Here is a 21885-nt window from a genome sequence, read left to right on the forward strand (position 1 = left end):
GTTCAGAAAAGTACTGTAATACATGCTTGAATCCCATTAAAGCTTCAATGAAAGTTAAATGTGTTCTTAAGTGTGATCCTTAATAGGAGCTGTCGTTTCCTGGAGCCTTTCAGTTGGAAAAGAACCCTGGAAAACAGGAGAGAGAAAACACCAACAAAAGCTTCTGAAAAAAACTAGCCAAATCTTTTTCATTAAATAGTTCTCAATTTGTCACTATAATCTGCATGTAAAAATGGCAAAAACTTGTGTTTTCCATCAGTTTTCAGAAATCTCTGTTGACACAGGTAATTTCCATATGGAAAACCTGAATTTCTGGGAGAAAGATAATTTCTGTTGACCTTAAATATGTAATTTGGTTTTGTTGTGGTGGTAAGACATATATATTTTTGTCCTGTGTGCTTCTCTCTTTACCATATCCATATCTGTATTTTTACTTTATTGATAGTATATTCAAGTAATGAATTTGATTCATTCAAGTCTTTGAATAGTGAAAACCAGAGACAGATTAAAGCTAACTAGGACCCACATGAATCAAACTCTTGTCTCTCCTGCAAGTTTCAGATGTTTGCAAATGGAAGAAAGTTGTTCCCCCAGCTGAAACGGGGGGGACATATTTCCATTTACATATTTGGAAAGGTTGTGGTGGCCTAGACAAAAAATAATACCCTTCTGATGCTGAGTGAGAAAGTTCACTTGCTTGAAATTTGCTGTTTCCCACAGAAATTACATTATTTACTGTTAATTGCTTTTTGTCATTTTGGGCTCTATCTCTGTTACAGAACTGAAGCAGTAACTTCTGTTTTCACTGAATTGACATTTGATTTTATATATTGGGCAGTGGATGCCTCGAGAAGGGACCCTGGATTTACAGCTTTCCAGCGGCACAAACTGCAGTCTAATATCCTTTACTTAAGCAAAAAACACGTACAAAATATGTTAAAGCCAACAAAGTCTGAGGAAAAACCTCTTCCCCAGCTCCTGCAGCACCGATATAAGAAATTGATTCAGCGGGTGTAAATCCCTGACCCCTGCGAGGGCTCCGGCTCACTGCCTGTGTCATTACTCGATTTCCAATGGAAAGAGAGGGCATGACAAGAACTATTTGCAGCCATTTCCAGTCAGTGCTTATGATAGCTCTAACCTCAGGGTCAGGGATTAGCGTGTTTTGCAGTTTAATTCATTGACTATCTGGCCCCAACTCTAGGAAGAAGGGAAGCACGGGAAAGGCAGAGAGGCAGCAGGATTCCAAGCAGCATCATTCAGTGCTTGTGGCACAGTTGGCTGTTTACCTTTCAGATGGACAAAGTGCAGTCAAGAGACTTTTTCTGTGTTGTAGACTGATGAGTCCTGGACCCTGTCACACAGGGCAGGTGGCCTAATGTTTACTTAATGTCTGTGTCTTTGCTAAATTTTCTATCCAGCCTTGGTGTGTTTAGACATCAGCTGTGGGTGTATGTTTGAGGCTTTGTACTTATTACTCACACTATTTTTGGTTTTCAATAGAAGTTGTAACCCAGTGTTCTAACCAAACATTTCAGCATCCAAATCATCCTCTGGTCTGGTGACATCATTAAAAAAAAAACAAAACCAAACTAAAATCATGAAACATTTTTTTCCCCAAAGATTTACACCATAACTCAGTTAAAGAGTTCCAACCCATCCAGAGTAGTTATGTATCCCCCAAATACTGCATATGTAGCTTCAGAAATTTACTGGCTTTTCTTTCCACAAGTAAAATACATCATCCAAGGTGGTTTATGTCCTTTTCCTCCTGATACTGTGATCGCCTTGAATGTAAAAGAAATCTTGATTTAGATTTGTATTTGCTTCATGGTTCATTCACTCAGCCATCCAGATCTGTCATATATCATCATCTCTATTCGTTGTTGGAATCATTAACTTGCATGAGATAGAGAAGTTCACAGAGATATGCAACACTCACACAACCAATAAATTTAATACAGGAAAAGACCAAAAGTCTGAGAAATAAAATTCCACTACAAACAATACTGATAATATATATTCCTGACAGGTGCTATGGGGTAAATACAAGCCTTGCTAGCTTTGTTTGAGTCATTTATTGAAGGATCCTCCTCTGATTTATGTATATAAATAAAATAACTATAAAATATAATAACTATAAAATGATGCCTTGTGTATACTCCACACACTGTATCATTACACGTATGTATTCCAAACCTTGGACTGCAAAATTCATCAGTTTAAGGTATACTTTGAATAAACTAAAAATGCTCTATCAAACAATGTCTTTTTGGATTAGGATGATAAGAAATTGAAGTCTAATGTTACAGTCGTACTTTTAATCTTCTTTCTTTAATTATGTGTTAATGAGTTTAGCCAACACAGATGAAAAGACTGAGCAACACAGTCATGAGCATAAAAAAGAATACTAAAGAGAGGTTTTCTCCTGCAAGAAAATCAGTATGTGATCATAGATCTAACTATAGAGTACATATAGCTCCAAAATTTTGCCACTGAAAGCTATGAGTTCAAAAACTAGCTCAATTTTTTATTCGTTTGAATTTAAAGTATGGAGTTTATATTTTAAAAATTAGGATCTTTTATCTTGCAATTAAACTAGAATTTCTCATTTCTCCTCTGCTGAGGCCAGATTTTTAAAATCTCATCTGGACACTGATGTCTTTGTGGGTTTTTTTTTAATTTCAGTATATAATTTTCCTCCCTTCATCACATTTTTCCTCCTATATTCCTTATATTCTTCTCTCCTCCTTGCTGATAGCTGTCTCCTGGCTGGCCATAGGAATTTCCTTGGTTTCTGAGGAATTTCTTTTCACTGGAAGCAAACCTTGTTCAAATACATTTCTTATGCCTGTGCTACTGAGAACTTCAGTAAAAAGATATCAGCACACCTGGATTCCTGCAGCATCCTACTGGTTCTTCTTCACCCTGCTCTTTGGAGTTGGGGGTCCCACAGCCATTCCTTTGGAGGTACCATTTTTGTGCAGTTCACATCCTGGGCTTCCCTAGGGTGCAGATGCCACTCCCATAACCTCAGACAAGGCAAATAAATGTGCTGGGTCTTCTTATGCTCCCTCTCAGAAATTGTTTTTTCAGAAATTCTTCATTTTCTACAGAATTTGAAATTTCAAAAACACTGAGGACAGATGTCTAAGAAAGGTGGTTGCCTCATTTGAATAGAGCACTTAGAGTAACCATGAAAAATTAAAGAGCAATTTTAATAAAAAATGTAAAAACAAAAATCTTTATGTTGAAAGAGAAAGCATCTAAATGGTGCAGAGAATTTTGCTAGATAAGTTTAAAGGTTTTCTTTCCAGTTAGAGAAATTTTAACTGCATAAAGAGATATATGGTGTCATTTCTTGCAGAGCAAAGCTCAGAGTGTTATAACATGAACAATTTGCTCACTTTTTAACTGCATGTTAATTAGTGGGAATTTAGTGAGCTGCACATAAATGAAATTCTCAGAAAATATTTTAACAGCCAGTCAGTAATCTTTACAGCTGTGGATTATAGCATCATATTTTAGAGGTTATACTTAAAGCCATTTTCTCTATTTTTCTCCGTATTTTTTGTTTGCAGAAAGTTATAACAATGTTTCATAGAAAAGTTTCAGTATGATCTGAAAAAGCCTTAAAATGCTTCATTTTTTAAACAGACCTGTGAGTTATGGCCTTTTAATGGTGCATTGAAAAAAAATATATTCTGAATGCACAAAAAAATAGTAGGGTTTGCATGTCTCTTTCTCTTAGGAATTTGCTCCCTACCCTGAGACCAGGTTAAGTCATTTATTACTGTACAGTTGCACACAACTTTTTAGCCCATAGTCAGTCAAGATATTGACACACTTTGTACATTCTGTGTCCACTGGGATCAAAAAAGGCTGTGGCATCCCATTGCTGCCATGGCTTGTCTCTGTGGAACGAGAATTTCCAGTGGCTCAGCTCATTTCCAGACCTAAGAGCTTTTTTGCTCTTAAAACTCAGAAATGTCAACAATGGGTAAATCTAACATCTGGGACCTCTTTGCTTCCACTGTAGAGTCACTGTGGTGCTCAGAAATGAGCATTCAGCAAAGCGTACCCACTCTCTGGAAATTAATATCATAAATACTAAATTGGGCAAAAAAGTGTAATTTTACTTAAAGGTACTTGTACAAAGGTTTAAATTATACAGAAAAGTGCTTGGTGAAGTATAGTGCACTTGGCATGTTTTATTGTTTTAATATGTTTTTAATAGTACATTTTTACCATTTTTCTTCTCATTCACCGAGTTATTATTAGGTAACTGCAATTAATAATTTAAAGGGGCTTATTCTGGCTTTTAGTACATTTATATGAGTCCCATGGCAGTAATGAGAGTTTAAAACATACAGCATACCCTTTTATCTGGGTTATAACATGAATCTTGTGGCATTGTCCATAGAATTTCAGATAGGAATTTTCCACATGAGCTTTGCATTTGTGCTATGTATGTTTTGGGGTTTGTAATCCTTTTCCTCAGATACAAACTATGGTCTCAAGAGGATGAGCTACACCAGCTTTTTCTCTCTGAAACTTTCCAGTGTTTCTCCCTCTGGTTCATTACCCAGGACTAACAGAGCTGGATCCTGGGCAGGCTGGCTCCCAGAACCTGCAGGTGGAACCACGGAACTCCACATCACCCCAGCACATCTCTGCAGAGGCACCAAAGGGCAGGAGAGCTTCATCCACCCAGCCCTTAAGAGCTCTGCTTGAGTTTGGCCTCAACCTCCCAACCCCAGTGGCTCAAAGGAGTTCAGCTGGTGTTGAAAAGTGTGTGAAGAATTTATGTTTAGAAGCAGAGCACTCAGATATGAGCTGTCTCTGCAGCTTCAGCCCGTTTGTCTTTACAGGGAGGTCCAGTTAGGTCACTTCTAATTAAATGTGAAATGTGGGTCAGCTTTGTGACAGTGAGGACAACGAAGGAGTTCAGGCTTGTGCTCCTGTTCCAAGCTGAAATCACAGAACCAGCATTGCTTAAATTGCAAATTAATTTTTTGTTTCCTACTCAGTGATCAACTTCAGCCTCATTCTTTAATCTTTTACACACATATTATTTTAGCCTAACATAAGAGCAGCTCTCCATGTTTAGTTTTGTGTGCAAGAGATATCCACAGATGAAACTTGTGAAGGTCATAGAGGAATATATCTACAGTAGGTCACATAGGACTCAGGTTCTCAGGGAAATTATCACTTGTGCTGCCACCACACACCACATACATACCTTTTGTGGTTGCTTCATTCTTTGGAAACTACACAATCAAGAGGTGATAATCCCATACTGCTTGCACCTACAGTATCCACAAAGATTTGAAAATTATTGGAGTGTTTCAGGAAGACACTTTGTGAAGTTTTATCTTGTGGTTCCCCAAAGATTAAAGATCCTATTGTGATTTTATATGACTGAGTAGTAAAAACATGCTACACAACAGAAACATTTTATTGTATCATCCTCTATCTATATTTGGACAATCTTCAAGCCACACTAGCAATTTTTACGGTAGCCCCAGATGTCAGATTTTTCATGGCTCAGAGATAAAAGTCTTATTTTTTGATCTTTTTTCTCTCCTTTCACAACATCTCACTAGCAGGACTTCAAGTAAAGTACTTTAGTCCCAGAAAAGAAAACCAAAACATCACAGGGTACTCCTGTATTCCTTTTGCCTTTTAACAGTATACATAGTAAGGAGCAATGGGTAGATTATAAATCCTGGTAAACAAAGAAAATACATGCTGCTTTGAAGCTTGCAAGCAAATTCAGTATTAATAAAATGTTAATATTTGTTCTGAACATATGGCCAGCTTCCCTTTTCTGTGAATTTACAGGTTTCAGGAATATCCTACACTCTCTATGGAACAGAATAATGGCTTAATTGTTCTTGCAGATGACAGCTTTACTTGGCTGTGAGTTTATGAGGCAGTAAATTTGCCTCATAACTTGCAGTGTTTACCCAACACATCTCTATGATGCTGTGAACTATTTATTATTAAGCATGTGAAGGGAAGTGAAATGATCAGATAGGCATTCAAAGGAGTCTGGTTATGAGGAAAGAATCTATTCTTGCAGCAGGGTCTTTTTGGTCTCTCATTCTCTTCCCAGTTCCTTTCAAATACAGGTCCACTGATGTCAGCGTCCTTACAGTGGTGTGAGAGGTCAGATGGAGATGGCTGAACAGCTTGTATAACCCAGAAATATTTAATTTAATCTATAGGCTAGGTACTTTTAGTCATACATGGAGGTGATACTCAAAGAAAGAATGAATTAATCTGAATGACTGTTCTGAATTGTTCTGAAGAGCCATATAAGCAAATCACAGATATATGGGTTATCTATATATAGAGAGATATATACATACATATATATACATATAAATATATACACACATATATGTGCATATAAATAAATAAATAAATATATATATATATATATATATATATAAATAAAAAATAAAACAAGGATTCCCCTGAGTTCATCAGTAACATAGAACTCGCTGAAAGAGCCTTAGAGATCAAATATTTTCTGAATGTGAAATAATGCCTTTTATTTTCTTTATTTTACTTTCAAATGTGATTTTTTTCCACACTTGTAACATTGAAAATTTTTATCCATTGTAGTTTTTACGCTGTTTTTATAATGGTTGAAAATATGCAATATCTGACATAACATCAGTGGCAATAATTTAATGGCTGGCACCTAAGTTCTGTAAAAATATACATCTGTTCTCAGATTAATTAATTGTATGCAATGCATTGTATGCACTGCATGGTTAGTCTCTCTCAGTGGTCCTAGTGTATGCTAATGCTAAATAAAGTATGTAAATCCATCCTGTGAAGTCTGGCTTCCCCTTGATGTATGCAAGCAATGACTCCTAACACTTGTGAGAGCTAAGCCTTATTTATTGTTAACTGGAAATAAATAGTTCAGTGACAAGGAAGTCCTCATTGTCAGTAAAGCAGGTTTGCATGAGAGCAAATAAACAAGTAAAATCAAAATAGACCCATTTCCCCTTTTAAATGCTTTAATCTTTCAGTGACACTTGTCCCTACAGCCCAGTTTCTGTACACTGGTATGGATACTGTAGATATATTCCTGGAACAATAACCAGGTGTGAATATTATCAGTGCTCTGCATGAAGATAGGAAGAAGTGTGGTTTTCATCACTTCTTCACTCACATTTGCTGTCATTTCAGTCCCTGAGACAGGCTGATCATAGGAATTTCAGAAACCTGTTTCAAACCATATTTATTGTGACTTTTCTAGAGCTCCTATCTTTTAAGTGGTGTCTCTAGGAACTTAATTAAACAAGTCAGTTTTTTTAAAAAATGCTGCACTGCCTGTTGAAGTACGATATTCAGGGAGGTCAAGCATTCTGCAGCTGTAGCAGGGGACAATGAGGTTTTTCTTGACTTTAAGATACTCTGGATTATTTTTGGTTTTAAGTTTCTTTAATTTGGTCATTCAGTTCTGTTGCAGGTACCATGTTTTTGCACAGTGATATTTGGCTGAACGTTGTTTCATTGTCTTTCATTGCTCATCCACTGACTTTTTGGTTTTAGAGTAAAACTTTGATCAGTTAAAGAGAGGGAAAGAAGGGAGGAGATGACAGCTGGGGGTGGCAGTGAATGTTTTTCAGCATGCTTTCCTCTAGCAGTACCTACACCAAGCTTTGCTCAAAATTTGTCTTTTTACACTTTTATCACCCTAAACAGGTTAGAGGTGATTCACAAGTGCTTGTCCAGGTGCAGGCAGTGTGGCATGGCTGATTGCTCACCTGCCTGCAGGTGAATTGTTTGGTAACTCAGTATTTCCTGTGTCTCAGAGAATAATGCACCCTAAATAACTGATCCTAGGTTTAAACTTAGGATCATCAAGATAAGACCCTGCAGAAATGTATGTAGTTTAGGTTAAATCTGACTTTCTTTCCAAAAAGCAGGCGATTTCCTCCTGATCAGAATTATGGCAATCAACAAGCATTGACTGATACTGAGAAAGCAAAGGAAAATTTCTGAATAGCCAGAGAATGTCACAGCATGATTTGAAAAACTCTTTATAGAGGGATGCATCCTGATATTTTAATTATCCTATCTGGTAATGTAATCAAAAGCTAATTATGAATCATAGTTATTTTCAATGATACACTGTGGAAAAGAATTGAGGGCGAAAAATGAGGACAAAACAAATCATAGTCTCATCTGCTAAATGTCTGATTGAGCTGTCCTTCTGATCAATGTAGACTGCTGACTGCCAGCTTTTTCTTTCAGTGCTGTCATTCTCATTATATGGTTATTTGTCTACTCCATCTAATAAGGGGTTATTCCTAAATTTAGGGGGAAATTTATGGACAAATTGAACTGAATCATTTTGAGTGGCTGCTTTTGCAGCCTGCATTTCAACTGTACTCACAAACATGTCCCAACTACTCTTGCAATTTTGTACAACTTCAACTTCTTTTGCCCAGGAATTAACAGCAACAAAACAGGGAAATCTTTATTCTCTATTCCATGACCTCTTCTCTGAAGATCCTGCCTACTTGCTGCTGCTTTATCCAGCAGTCACCAAGCTCAGTGCACTAAATCTGTAATCCAGCATGAATGTACATGTCTTGGGTACTGGTGTTTGCATCCCTCACGGGGAGCAGGTCCTGTTTGAGATTAGCATGCAGTGTGCAAAGGATGGCATCACCTCGCTCGGCCAGGCTCACTGTCCTTGTGAAATTTGTGCCTGCATCAGCTGCAAAAAGCAAAGCAACTGCCTTTTATCAGTGTGTCTGCATACTGTAAAAAAATTGAGATGAAACCTTTATACTTTCACCTGTTTTTTGAAACAATTAATTTATTTTTTTTGAGTTTTCCATTGACAATTTGCCAAACTGTATTCTTTTTTTGCCTTGTAAGTAATCCATGGTTGCTGGTAGTTCAAATCAAATAGACAACCATAAAATATATCTGAGAGACATAAATACTAGGGCAGAAACCTTTTTCCTCCTTGTCCAGCGTAAAAAGGAGCTAAGGTATAAGAATTCTTCCTAATGAAATCTGGCCAGCTAATTATCCATTAGTCCATCTGTGCATTCCAGGAGAAAAAACAAAAATTAAGATTGGGTAATGCACACAGCTGAAAACACATAAATAGCTATTTTCTAGACCTTACTTTTCTTCTATTGTAGAATTATGGTCAGAACTTGCAAATGGATAGTCCAAATGGACTCTACCTTTCTGTTACCATGAAACCCCTGATACTACTCTCTAGAATTACAGGTGTTGTCTAATACAAGGCAAATTTTGAAATGCAGTCCACATCTTTGTCAGAAGAGACAATATTCTTCTTTTTATTGAAATATTAAAGGAGTATTTTTGTTCTAGGGAAGAGAATATTATTTTCTGATATTAAGTAGGCTTTGAGGCACGTTTCTGATTCAAAAAATATTGCAGTCTCTGACAGTGATAAATGTATGACAGTCAGAGCTCACGGTTGCCTCAAGCACAGAATGAACACTGGACAAAAAACAACAACAAAAAAAAGAAAACAGGAGTTTGTTTCTCAGGTGTCTCTTTAAGCATGGAGATGATGATGACCTGTCCTATATTAAAGTTTCTAAAGAGCAAAAAGGACAAAGATGTATTCCAATATTTCTATTATTTTTTTACTATTTACTATTTAAAATTTCTATTACTTTTTAATTCTGTTACCTTGGACTCACGTTGAACTTGTAAACCACTTACAGAAAAGTTCATGTCTAAAATTTTTAATGGCAGGTTGCTGAATTCTCATTCAACAGTTTTTCCCAGAAAAAAAATTTTCCTTTTCTTGTCATATGCTGAGAAAAACAATTAAAACAGATAATATTTTTAAAAAGTGGTATTGCTTAAGATTTCCCAGACCTCATATGAGTAGGTCAATAACCTTAAATAAATATGTAATTTTAACTTTGGTATAGGCTTCAAGTCTATCCTCTTCAACACAAAATTCTTCTTGGAAATGTATGACATTTATTCTATTTTGAATTAATCTCCTTTACATTGCACAGCTTTTGAATATTTCACTTCCTCTGCTGTTTTTCAAGCAATGTGTTTTGGTACAAAATACTTGCATAATCGAGGCTACTTTTTTCATGGATTTTTCTTTTCTTTTCTTTTCTTTTCTTTTCTTTTCTTTTCTTTTCTTTTCTTTTCTTTTCTTTTCTTTTCTTTTCTTTTCTTTTCTTTTCTTTTCTTTTCTTTTCTTTTCTTTTCCTTTCTTCTTTTCTTTTCTTTTCTTTTCTTTTCTTTTCTTTTCTTTTCTTTTCTTTTCTTTTCTTTTCTTTTCTTTTCTTTTCTTTTCTTTTCTTTTCTTTTCTTTTCTTTTCTTTTCTTTTCTTTTCTTTTCTTTTCTTTTCTTTTCTTTTCTTTTCTTTTCTTTTCTTTTCTTTTCTTTTCTTTTCTTTTCCTTTCCTTTCCTTTCCTTTCCTTTCCTTTCCTTTCCTTTTTTCTTTTCTGGTGTTTAATTCTGAAACTAGGATATAAAAACAATCACTTAGATTAGTGACACTTATAAATAGCTGTGCCTGAGTTCCTTCCTTCTACATTATAGAAATAGAAAACCCATGTAATAGAACCCATATGGAAACAGCTCAATGCCTGGTGCCTGCTACTTCTTCCTTACACATTTTGTTTCACATGTTGGCATCCTTTCATTAGATTATGAAAACTTTGATTTCCTGGCACTTAGATTGAGAAAGTGATTTTTACAACGCAAACATCAAGGTCATGATACTTCAGGCATTTTTGGACATGTCTTCAGTCAAGTATGGATTTTAAACTTCACTCAACTGTCTTGGTGCTTATTGATATCCTTTCTGCCTGTTCCAATGACAGGCAGCTGGTATCATATTTCTGTAATTCTTTCATCATTAAAGAAGCACAGAGGCTCAGGGATATCTCCTCACTCTGGGGAGGCATAAGCAAAACTTTAGCCCATGTAAGAGAAGACAATTATTAGAAGTGCACAGATCCACAAGTTGTAACTTTTTCTTTGAAATTTTCTTGGAGTAACAGAGAACATTTCCCTGCCTTAGGGTAAAATCTATTACTAAATTAAAAAAAAAACCAACGTGTTCCTACATCAGGATACATCCAGGGGCATCTAGCATATGAGTATTTACAACACATGAAGGTATGTATATGAATTTATGGGCATAAGTGCATCTGGCTAACTCCCAGGCCACCGGGAATATTTCTCTGTCTGCTCTGGGGTGCCCTGACCCCCAGGGGAGCACTGATTTTGACCCTCATTCATAGAGAAAGTTTCCTAGAGTACAAGGTAGACTAGAACCCACAGAAGTGTGAAATAGATTATAGAGAGCAGTGTAGGTGAATCACTTGGGTGAGAAATTTAGGTTTTGGGATTTTTAGTATGTTGTGCATGGAAGCAAGATGGAAGGCACAGGGTGCTGTCCTGAGTTTCTTCTTCATGCTTCTTCTTCCTTCTCCTTCATGGGTTTGGGTGATGTTTTGTAATTGGGCAGGAAAGTCCACATTGTGGGCCTCCAGGGATCAGTTATTGGGTTAAAAGGGAAAATAATCTAGGTGTCAGCTCTTAATTGGATGGTTTAGTCTTAAAAGACCTGGTAACAAGAGATAGTTAGCCATTTTGTGCCTTGCTGCTGAACTCATGGTTGTGAGACTGTTTTACTGATAAGAAATAATAAACACCTGAGTCCAAACATGAAATCACCATCTCCAGTGCCTTCAATCCAGACCCAGAGAAACCGATACTCTACCTTCTTGGAACAAGTTTAAAAAAGAAAATTCTTTTCAGTTTTAATAGTAATAATATTACCAGATTCTTGATCAGACCCAAAGCAGTTTACAAACCGCCAGGGTACTTAATCCCCTGTTTCTGGGGTGAGGAAAACCATGGATGGTGCCATTTTTTCAAGCGTGTGTTGATTCATTCAGCGCCACGTGCGCGACAGCCTCGCTGTTATGTAATGATCTGCCCACACCGCAACACGTACCTTCCCATCTTGCCTGCCTCTCTCATCAGCCTCGCAATTAAAGTCTGGGCTGATCCCTCCTGGCAGCTCACCATCTGCAAAACGGGAAGAGCTGGCTTTGTTGTGATTTCACACTTCTCTTGATTAGGCCCGCTTCTGTCTCAGAGCCGCCAGGAAGGCAGCGGCCACGGCCGGCGTTCCGTGGGGACATGCGCGCGGAGAGGCCGCGGTGGCAGGGAGCAATCTGGAGCGCACAACGGTGCTGTCCGAAGCTGTTAGCTGCTCTTGTGCTTTAAAAGCTGCACGTTATGAAATCGGTGGTCTGGTTTCAAGGCAGACAGATCTGCCTTCCTAGAGGAAGCCGTGCTCATTGTTTTATGACCTTGCAGAATTTTTCTGGGGAGATAAATGCAACGGGAAGGGTGAGGCTGGCTGAAGTTCTGCAAGCAGAAGAATGTTTTTTAAATGACAGTGGCTGGAAAATAAAATTCCTTTTCCTTGCTGGTGTTCCTGTATATCTCCTTCTCCAGCTGCAAGAGCACAGAAAGCAGTTTATTAAGTATTACGGTCAATGATCTGTCACTGCTACTTCTTGAGATTGGCAGCACTCAGAAGTGCTCCCTGTGAAAGTTTTTTTCAAACCTTTTCACAGTCAGATCACACTTTTTATAGGCTGGTAAGAAGCTATTATGGCCATTCTGCTTGCCCTGTTCTTCCGTATGAACCTCAGTAGGTAACCATAAAATCCCCCTTCCATCTCACAGCAATTCTATAAGTGATAACTCTGCCTGGAGAGAGCTATTGTTTTTTTCAATTAAAGACACTGTGAAGTGAAATGAATATGGCCTCATTGTAGAAACGGCTCCATTTATTTCCAGTATAAAAAAAATTATATACTGCATTTCTTGTTTAAATTTTATGTGGTTTTCTAATACATACATAATCCTCTTTTTTTAGAATATGTAAACTAATAAACTTTTGATTTGCTTCATTTCTCTGACAATAAACTTCCCTCAGCTGGACATGATCATGACAATTTCTTCTTTTCCCAGCTTGTTTTAACATTTTCTCCTTATACTGTGAATCTCCTTGGCTGAGTTGTTCTCGCTGTTCCTCACAAGTTTTCCCAAGTGAGCAAAAGGATTCCCTTGTAACAATACAATTTATATAGTCATTTTTTTCAAAATTCATGCACTAGAGTGCAATCCATTTTTGTTTTTTGGAAAGACCCTGGCTACCTACAGTCTTTGCCTGTTTCTCTGTCTCAGCCCATCAGACCACAGACCAATTTCAGGGAGATTGAATGCAGAAGCAGTATTTTTCATATCAAGAATATGGTTTTGTTTCAAATACATGGAATGTCTGAAGTTGTGGCTGAGAAACTCTTAGAGCTCTGATTTTCCATTATAGTATGGTCTCAAGAAATTTTTAAGTCTCAAGTTATTTCTGAAGTTGCCAGGGCACTGCTGTCATCCAGCAGCTTGCCATCCTCTTTTATATTAATTTCTGATATTACCTGGAACTGTGGATTTCCCTGTGCATGCAATCCTTTTATGACTCTAGCACATATTTAATATTTGATGTTTCTATCATTACTAGCACTCCTCTGAAGGCTGCTGGGGATTACACCCTTCAAATGTTAGTACAGCAAGTTTCCCATTTGAGTTTAAAGAATTATTTTTGTGTGGATCAAAGTAAAAAATTTACTGACACGCCACAGAAAATGGTTCAGAAAAAGAGCTGGAAATGGCACTGTGATCTGGAGACTAGATTTGACATTAATAACTGGTAGTTTTCATTTTGACACCATTTTTAAAAGGCATGATAATGTGAAACATTTTAATTAGATCAAATTGAAATATAATTTGATGAGTGTCTATGAATATGGTAAATAGATGTGATCAGTGTTCTGTAGTGATTCATTATTGAGTTATGCCATGTAAAACAAGCATAATAACTCACAATGAACAAGTATTTTCTTCACAGTTGCATTTTTTTCAATCTTGTACTCAAGCCACTGTTTTCCTCTTGAATTCCAGTAAATTCTTTACATAAGTATTTGTGAGGTATTTGTGTGTATGTCCACATATTAGTGGAGAGATGCTCATCCTGATAACAAAAATATGTACTCATGAAGTTGTCATCTGGAGATAAACTAACAAATGCTCCAAATACTTGACTTATTGGAGCCATTCTTAAAAAAGCAAAATTTCTGAGTGTTTACTGATAATAACATCTATGTGCCTACAAGACTGTGACTGTAATTTGTGATTCACTTCTTATGTTCAAGGTGCCTTTATTAATTTGGAGGCTGCCTGAGGAAAGTTGTCACTTTTAACTTCAGCAATTAACAACTAATTTAGGACCATGAAAAGTTCCAGCAGAACAGGGATAACTTTCATCAGGACACTCGTATATAAAAATACAAAAGCAGAACATTTTTTCTCACACCTCTAAATAGCTGGTGGAATAAATTACTTTTGAAATACTCTTTGCACTTGTGCCTTCATTATTTTTGTCAGTGTGAGAAAGCATCAGAAACCCTCCTAATGCCAAAAGTTAGTCTCAATTTTGGGGTTATTAATTCATTCATTTTCTCAGCATGGGAGAATCTGTGCCAGAAAAAAAACTACAAAAAACAAAACAAACAAACAAAAAACCCCAAAACCCCACCCAAAACAACAAAAAAACCCCAATCAAACAAAATCCAAAAAAAAACAAACACAAAAAAAAAAAAAAAAACAGCACAAAGAGGAGGAAGATTATTTTTAAATACAAGCCCCAACAAAACAGTGGTTTTAGTAGGGTGGAAAAGAAGGGATGATTCCACAACAGGGCAAAGCTCAGTCATGCGGGTTTTTCGTTATGTGAAATTTTCATCATTGCTTAATAGGGTTATTTGTGTGAAAGAAATATCCAAGAGAAGATCTGGATTTTTTCGTTGCTGTTGTCTTTTTTTTAGATTTAGAAAGGATTGATGCAAGAGAGACACAATTTATAAACCTTCTGGAGGTTTAAAAACTGCTGTGCGCAGAACTGACAATTGACATGGGCTTGATTTTCAAGCTGTATAATATAAACTGATTGAGATAACATAACTGTGTTTTACTTTTCAGCTGTAATGAAGAGAAAGGATTTAGAAGTCAGTTCTGGCATTTCTTTAATATTTTCCAGAGCCACTTAATCTTTCCTGTAATATAATCACTGCCTACTTTCCTCCTGAACAGATTTGCTTTGCTCTCGCTTTGTCATAGAGAACTTCAGTCTTTTAGGGATAACAGCTACACCATGAGTTCAGTGGCCTTTCTGTTTAAGGTGGAACCTAGATATTTGTTCAGCACACAGAATCCTTTGTCAGGGCCATACAGAGACACCTCCCACACTGGTGGTCCTTAGCCTGGGAAAGATTTCTTTTATCAGTTTGATTTCAGCACAGTTAAAGACTATTTGGTAGATTGTGTCTGTCCTGAAACTGAACGATTGAAGACTCAAATTCTGATTGTTTCTCCCTGAGTCTTACAGCAGATCTAGCTCTTAAACTGTTTGGGTTTTTTGTTTTTTGGGGTTTTTTTTAGCAATGAACATTGATTGTACGCTTCACTAGGTGCATCTGTGTGAGAAAACAACTGATTTCCATAACTGCTGCACTCATAGGAGTACTGTAGCAGCTGGGGTGGAGCTGCTGGTGAGGCTGAGTGCAGAAATTATGCTCACCAATAAATTATTAGCTGAGAAACTACATATAAAGGACTCCTAAAATAACCAAAGGTGGGAGGAAGTTTCAAAGTCCAGGCACAGCAGAAGAACAAGGACAAGACTTTGCAACCCATGAACTGAAGCAAGAGACAGAAGCAGCATTAAAGATGAGGAAGAAAGCTGAATTGGAAAAAGAAGCTTAGGACAGTAGGAAGGAACTGGACACAGCTGGGTAAAAACACAGGGCAGGAGGAGATATCATAATGCTCACTCTAGAGGAACAAGCAGGAGCAGGAAATCAGTAGGTGTCTGGTCCAGGGATAGCAGCACCTCCTCCTGCAAATCTTGCTTCCCCTAATTTATCAGAACTGTAATTGATATGACTTTCAAATTATGAGGTTCCCCCCGAGTTCAGATGTGTGTCTGTAAATACTATCCACTCATTTTTCAGATGCATTGTGAAAATGATATAATTAATATTTATGAAGCAATCAGAATATTCTGTGAGGCTGAGTTTTGTGATTCTGAAATGTTATACTGAAAAGCACCACAAAAATAACTGTGGGAAAAGCAATGCCAGTTTTCAGGGCTGGATTTGATGTAGTAAATAAAGCACTTCAAACAAGGCGAGCACAAAATATTGACTACTTGCTCAGTAAGTGAGCCACATCCATATTGTGCCCTAAGGCAGGCATTCTGTTGGAAAAGCAGTGTGTGCTCATGTAATTAAAGAGGATCTTTAATACACCCAAACAAAGGGTTCAGATAAAACTGGCACTCCAGACTTCACTCTGCTATTTCATAACTTTGGAGTTCTTGACTTTACAGCTCTAAAAATGCCCATTCATAACATTCATGGACACTGCACACAGTGAAGCACCTGGATGCCTGGCATGGCTGCAGCTCCCCATGGCTTCTCCTTAAAGAAGTGCCTGAGCTATGGAATTAGTTCCAGAAGTCTTGTGAGGCTGAAATAAATTGGCACTGTTCTTCTATATATAATAGGCAGCCTCTTATATTTTCTTACCCATCTTTGGAGTAGGTCGGCAAAACTTAGCAGATTAGCAGCCATTTGAATTATCTACTTGTTTTTATATTAAACAGCCTGCAAGTATGGTAATTAAATCCCTTGTAAAACTAAATAATAATACACATTTTTATATGCATTAAAACTATCCAATTTAAATAACTAAGGAAAAAAATCATGAAAGTCTGGACTGGAATTCTGGAAAACGTGGGTGTTTACATTGTGTACTCTTTTGCTTTGTGCTAATGAGATTCCCAGGAAATTTATTTTTTTTTGACATTTTAATGTAAAGACCACATGACCTTGAGCATTAATTATTTCCATGAGCTAGTTAGCAAGTGAGTCCTTCATGGCTTATGATGTGTAAAAGTAAATTAATCCTCTGAGTTTTATATGATTGTTGGATAGTATTTCTGCTCAGCCATTAGTTGTGGAAAAGCTGTTCTTCTCTAGTTTTTACAGGGAAAGGTTTAAAACACCTCTGCAACCCTACTGGCCTTGTGATCAACTTGAAGTTAAACATAAGGACCATCTCTTGACAGAAAGACTTTAATGTTCTGCTTGCTGAAGCAGACATCACTAAAGAAACAGAGCACCACACAAGCTAGCAGGGTATGTTGATTTCTTTTTGCAATTTTTATAAAGCATAAAAGCAGAAGAATTGAGATAATACAGCAGGAAAAATATGAGTGAATTGGAAAAGCTTTGTTTTGTATATAATTTTTTCTGTATCTGACAGTAAAAGCAATATTGTCACTTTTATACTCTGATAAAACAATGATTTACTCATATGAATTGTAGGAGAAGGAGTAAAAAAAAGAAAAAAAGCCATAGTTGCAAGAAATTGTGATAAATGCTGAAAGATGCATTAAATGCTGTAAAGAACTATGTGCCTTGGAATGTCTGGATGATAATGTATTACTTGTTATCCCTGTCAAAATTCTCTGGATGGTCTGTTGTCAGAGTCTGGGGTGTTTGGGGCAGTTCATTTTTTATCCTAGCCAATAATTTATGAGCATTTTTTAGCTCATCTTGTGTGAAGAATCTTATGCCAGTGTTCAAATGGATGCAACAGAGCCTTGCCCTCTGCAGTATCCTTTGAGAAAGCTGGCAAATGTCACTGGTTCAATTCTGTGTTGTGCCTGTATTATTTCTGTACAGTCCTGCTTAACTCTTAATGACTGTGCTGCTTTTTGCTGATTTTTTTGCTTCATACAACTTTGCAGCACTTTTAGACAGCAATGGCAAAACTTTGCTATAAGTCCTGACTTCCAGGAACAGCTGGTAGGAAAAATGATGGCTCAGTGGGTCAGAGATGGGAGGATAAGGACCACCTGGATTCCAGTTTGCTGATTCAATTCTCACCCAGCTTGATTGCATTGGAAAGATATTGGTGTCTGTGGACTCTTTGACTTGTGTACAGCAACTTAATACACTCCAACCACTATTGAGTTTTCATGCTACACCAGAGACTGCTATATTCGGAATTAATTGGAAGTTTTGGAAGGCTGGCCAAAGCTGTGAAGAAAATAAGCTATTTCTTAAACCCAGCAATTAGAAAAGGCCCAGTTGTTGCCTAATGGCACGTTGCTGGTGGGGAAATAAGGATAAAAAAAAATGAGATTATTATTTTTTTACCTTGAGTATACTTGGATTATTGTAAAATTTCTGTTAGCTTTTGTTCTCATAGTCCCATGCTCTCAGTTGGGATCCAGACTCTCTCTCCAAGCACCATCAACTCTGAATGTCTGTACCATACTGAAGATCTCCTATGAAAGGAATCAGTTTCCATCCTTCCAATTTATTTTCCTGTGTTTCTCTTCCTACCTGCTATTGCCCCTCAAGAAACTATAGCTTCTGATAGCTCCTTTTACACCAACTGCTCAGGAAAACATCTCCTGTAGGGTAACCCTGACTTTTCCCTTTGAGTAGGATCTTGAAGGAGACTTCTGACAGGTAAGAGTAAAGATGCACCATTAATTCAGCTTCAAGACATTTATGTAATATTCCAGGTTGGTCTGCACATTGGTGCAGATGTAATTCTGGCTGCTGCACTTTTACAGTTATTGTTGCACAGGTGGGGCAGTCCTTGGCTACCACAGCTAGGAAGAGGTAGAGTGTAAGAGAATTAATGCAAGAAACCCTGACACATGAACAGTCTCAGGAACAGGCAAAATGCACTACCATTGATCTGCTACATTGATAACTTGTGAACATTTAATTGGGTAATGCCACAAATACTGTGACAGGCTATCACAGCAGCTGCAGATATTGGCTTGATTTTTACCAGCCATAGAAATCACTGCATCATGTTCCCTTTCACTTCATCCTGTTTTCCTCTCCCACCTCATTGCTGACCCTGCATTTGTTGTCCGTCTCCTCAAATATCCTTGTGGCTACAAGAAAACTCAATAACAGAAAATATGAAGCCTCACAGCAATACAGACACATCCCTGTTCTCCTTCCTTCCTTCTCCTTATGTCCATTGGTACACTGTTTCACTGGAAGTACGAGCAGGACTAATTCCAAGGCTATGCCAAACACAAAATATGGGCAGTGACTGTAGCTTGAGCTGCAGGAAGCCAAGGGATGCTTTTCACTGCTCTTCTCTGCATCAGCACTGCTCTCTCTGCAGGGGCCTGTGTATCAGTTTGCACTGGGAAATCAAATGCTTCAAAGCAGTGTTGCCCACAAAAAAGAAAGTTCACTATTGATGTGGCACAGCCTTTAAACCACAGGTCTGGAAAGTATCCTCCAAGATCATGGTACAATATTAAGTTCACTGGAGCATGGATATTTCATGCTGTCCTAAGCCTTAAGGGTTAGAAAAAAAGTGCACCTAGCCTTTGCTTTTGATCTGACCAGTGCTGTTAGTGATACTTTTGCCACATTAGTAGACTGACTAATTTCTTCATTAGACTACTCATAAATAATTACAGGTCACTTCTTGTAAAGTCTGTGCTTTTGCACGAAGTGCATTAGTCAGGAATCGTTGTTGCTCTGAGACACAGGGCAACAGATGGCTACAGCAATAGTAGGAATGACTGTCTCTTGCCTCAGCAGCCTGAATGTCTAGTCAATAAAGAAAATTAGCTTTATATGCCCCTGATTTATTTGAAATTTGCCTATTTCAACTCCAAAATGCACATGGATATTAAATTTTAAAAACAGTTCTTACATTTCTTCATTTGAAAGAAAGGGATTCTTTCCATAAGGAAACACACTATAATTTCCACACCTAACTTATAAAGCTGGGCTAATGTTGGAAACAGTGTACTGATACTTAGTCTTTGTCTCTGCAAAAAAAAAAAAGATAATATAAAGTGCAAAAGGAGTCTGTCTAAGAAATAATTTGGAAATATTCAAATTTAATATCTTACTCTGGGTTCAAGGCTTAACCCTGAAGTCATATTTGTGTTATTATTTTTTCATGACCTTATTAAGTTCACTAGATTTACCTGGGCTTCAGAATACAGTTTTATAGCCATATCTAATATAGTATGGGTACCTCCTTTTAATGAAGCCAACCATCTGGATTTATTGCTGTATTATGACTCCTCAGTTACCATGCCAAAGGGCAGGTGGAATACACACAAGAAAAAAAATTGGGGTTTGGTGAGACAGAGAGCAGCTTCAGGGCATCTTCTGGGGTGCTTCTCATCTGATAAAAAACAAAGTCCCTATAACAACTTCCTCTGCTCCCTGGCCAGGTTTTCCTTCTGATGGTATAAAAGGCTGTAGTTGCTGTCCTTTAATCTTGGAGCATGAAAAATACAAGCCTTCATTTTGCTGCTCCTTGTTCTGAAGCAGATGCCAACTTCACAGCCAGCCTTTCTTAGCATCAGCGTGCTCACAACAGAGACTTTCATTTTTCCCCTTAGAATTACACTCTTTCTTAAAACAAACAAACAAACAAACAGACATCTTCAAAGGACTACATAGATCAGCTTGTAGAGAATACACAGTACATAGTGCTAACTGACATTTCCATAGAAGAGAGGCTCATTTTTCATTGAGCTCTCTACAGTGAATAAAACCACACAGAGTCAGAGGTAATTGAACAAGCAATGTCAGCTTTCCACAGTTTTTCCCAGGTGTAATGACAATACATACTGTGGAGAGCAGGCCTGATAGTGTTAAATGTCCAGACAGCTCACCAGGAAAGATTCATTGCATTGTAACCTCTTGATTCACGAGGTAAGAACAACCCATAAAGAAGAAGGAGATATAATTTCTCCCTGCCTCTATGTTTGCTTATCCTAACATCTTGAATCCCATACAGCTTCCAAGCAAAATGCCAAGGCAGCACAGCCTGCAATGCCACAGGAGTTTGTGTCAGCTCACTGAGGGAGGGCAGCCTCCCTGCTCCTCCCAAAAGAGAAATCATTTTAACCGGCACGTTGAAGCTCAGAAATTCTAAGCTGCAATATAAACAATTGTTACGATTCCCAGCCCAGGTGGTGCTGTCAGGGATAAAAACCTGCAGTCATTTGAATGCAGCAGGATAAGCACACTAGAACACTAATTTGTTCAGCTACCGTTCCAGCTTGTTACCCAGCTCTGGCAGATATAAGTGCTTAATTACAGTAGTGATGTCCACAAGTATCACAGAAGATGGTTTATCAGGTGTTTATAATGTGAACAAACATCAGGCTGAAGTACAATAAGCGACAACTCAGCCCTCTAAAATTATGTGCACAACATTGTCAGAACACAGTCAGAAAAAAATCTTTTTCATAGGTAAGTTGTGGTATTTTCTGGGGTCCCCCGTGGCAGGAAGGAATGAATCTGACTGCATGTTCTCAGAAGGTTAATTTATTATTTTATGATATTATATTATATAAAAGAATGCTATACCAAACTATACTAAAGAATAGAGAAAGGATACAGACAGAAGTTTTAACAAGATACCAATGAAAATCTCCTGACTCCTTCCAGAATCCCAACAAAGCCTGACCATGATTGGTCATTAAGTCAAAACTATTCACACGTTGGATAAACAATCTCCAAACACATTCTAAAGCAGCAAAACACAGGAGAAGCAAATTAGATAATGCTGTTTTCCTTTTTCTCTGAGGCTTCTCAGCTTCCCAGGAGAAGAAATCCTGGTGAAGGGATTTTTCCAGAAAATGTGACAGCGACAGTAAGTGGCAGGTTTCATTCTGGTGG

The sequence above is a fragment of the Fringilla coelebs genome, assembly GCF_963513975.1.
Source record: "Fringilla coelebs genome assembly, chromosome: 3".
Taxonomy (NCBI): Eukaryota; Metazoa; Chordata; class Aves; order Passeriformes; family Fringillidae; genus Fringilla; species Fringilla coelebs.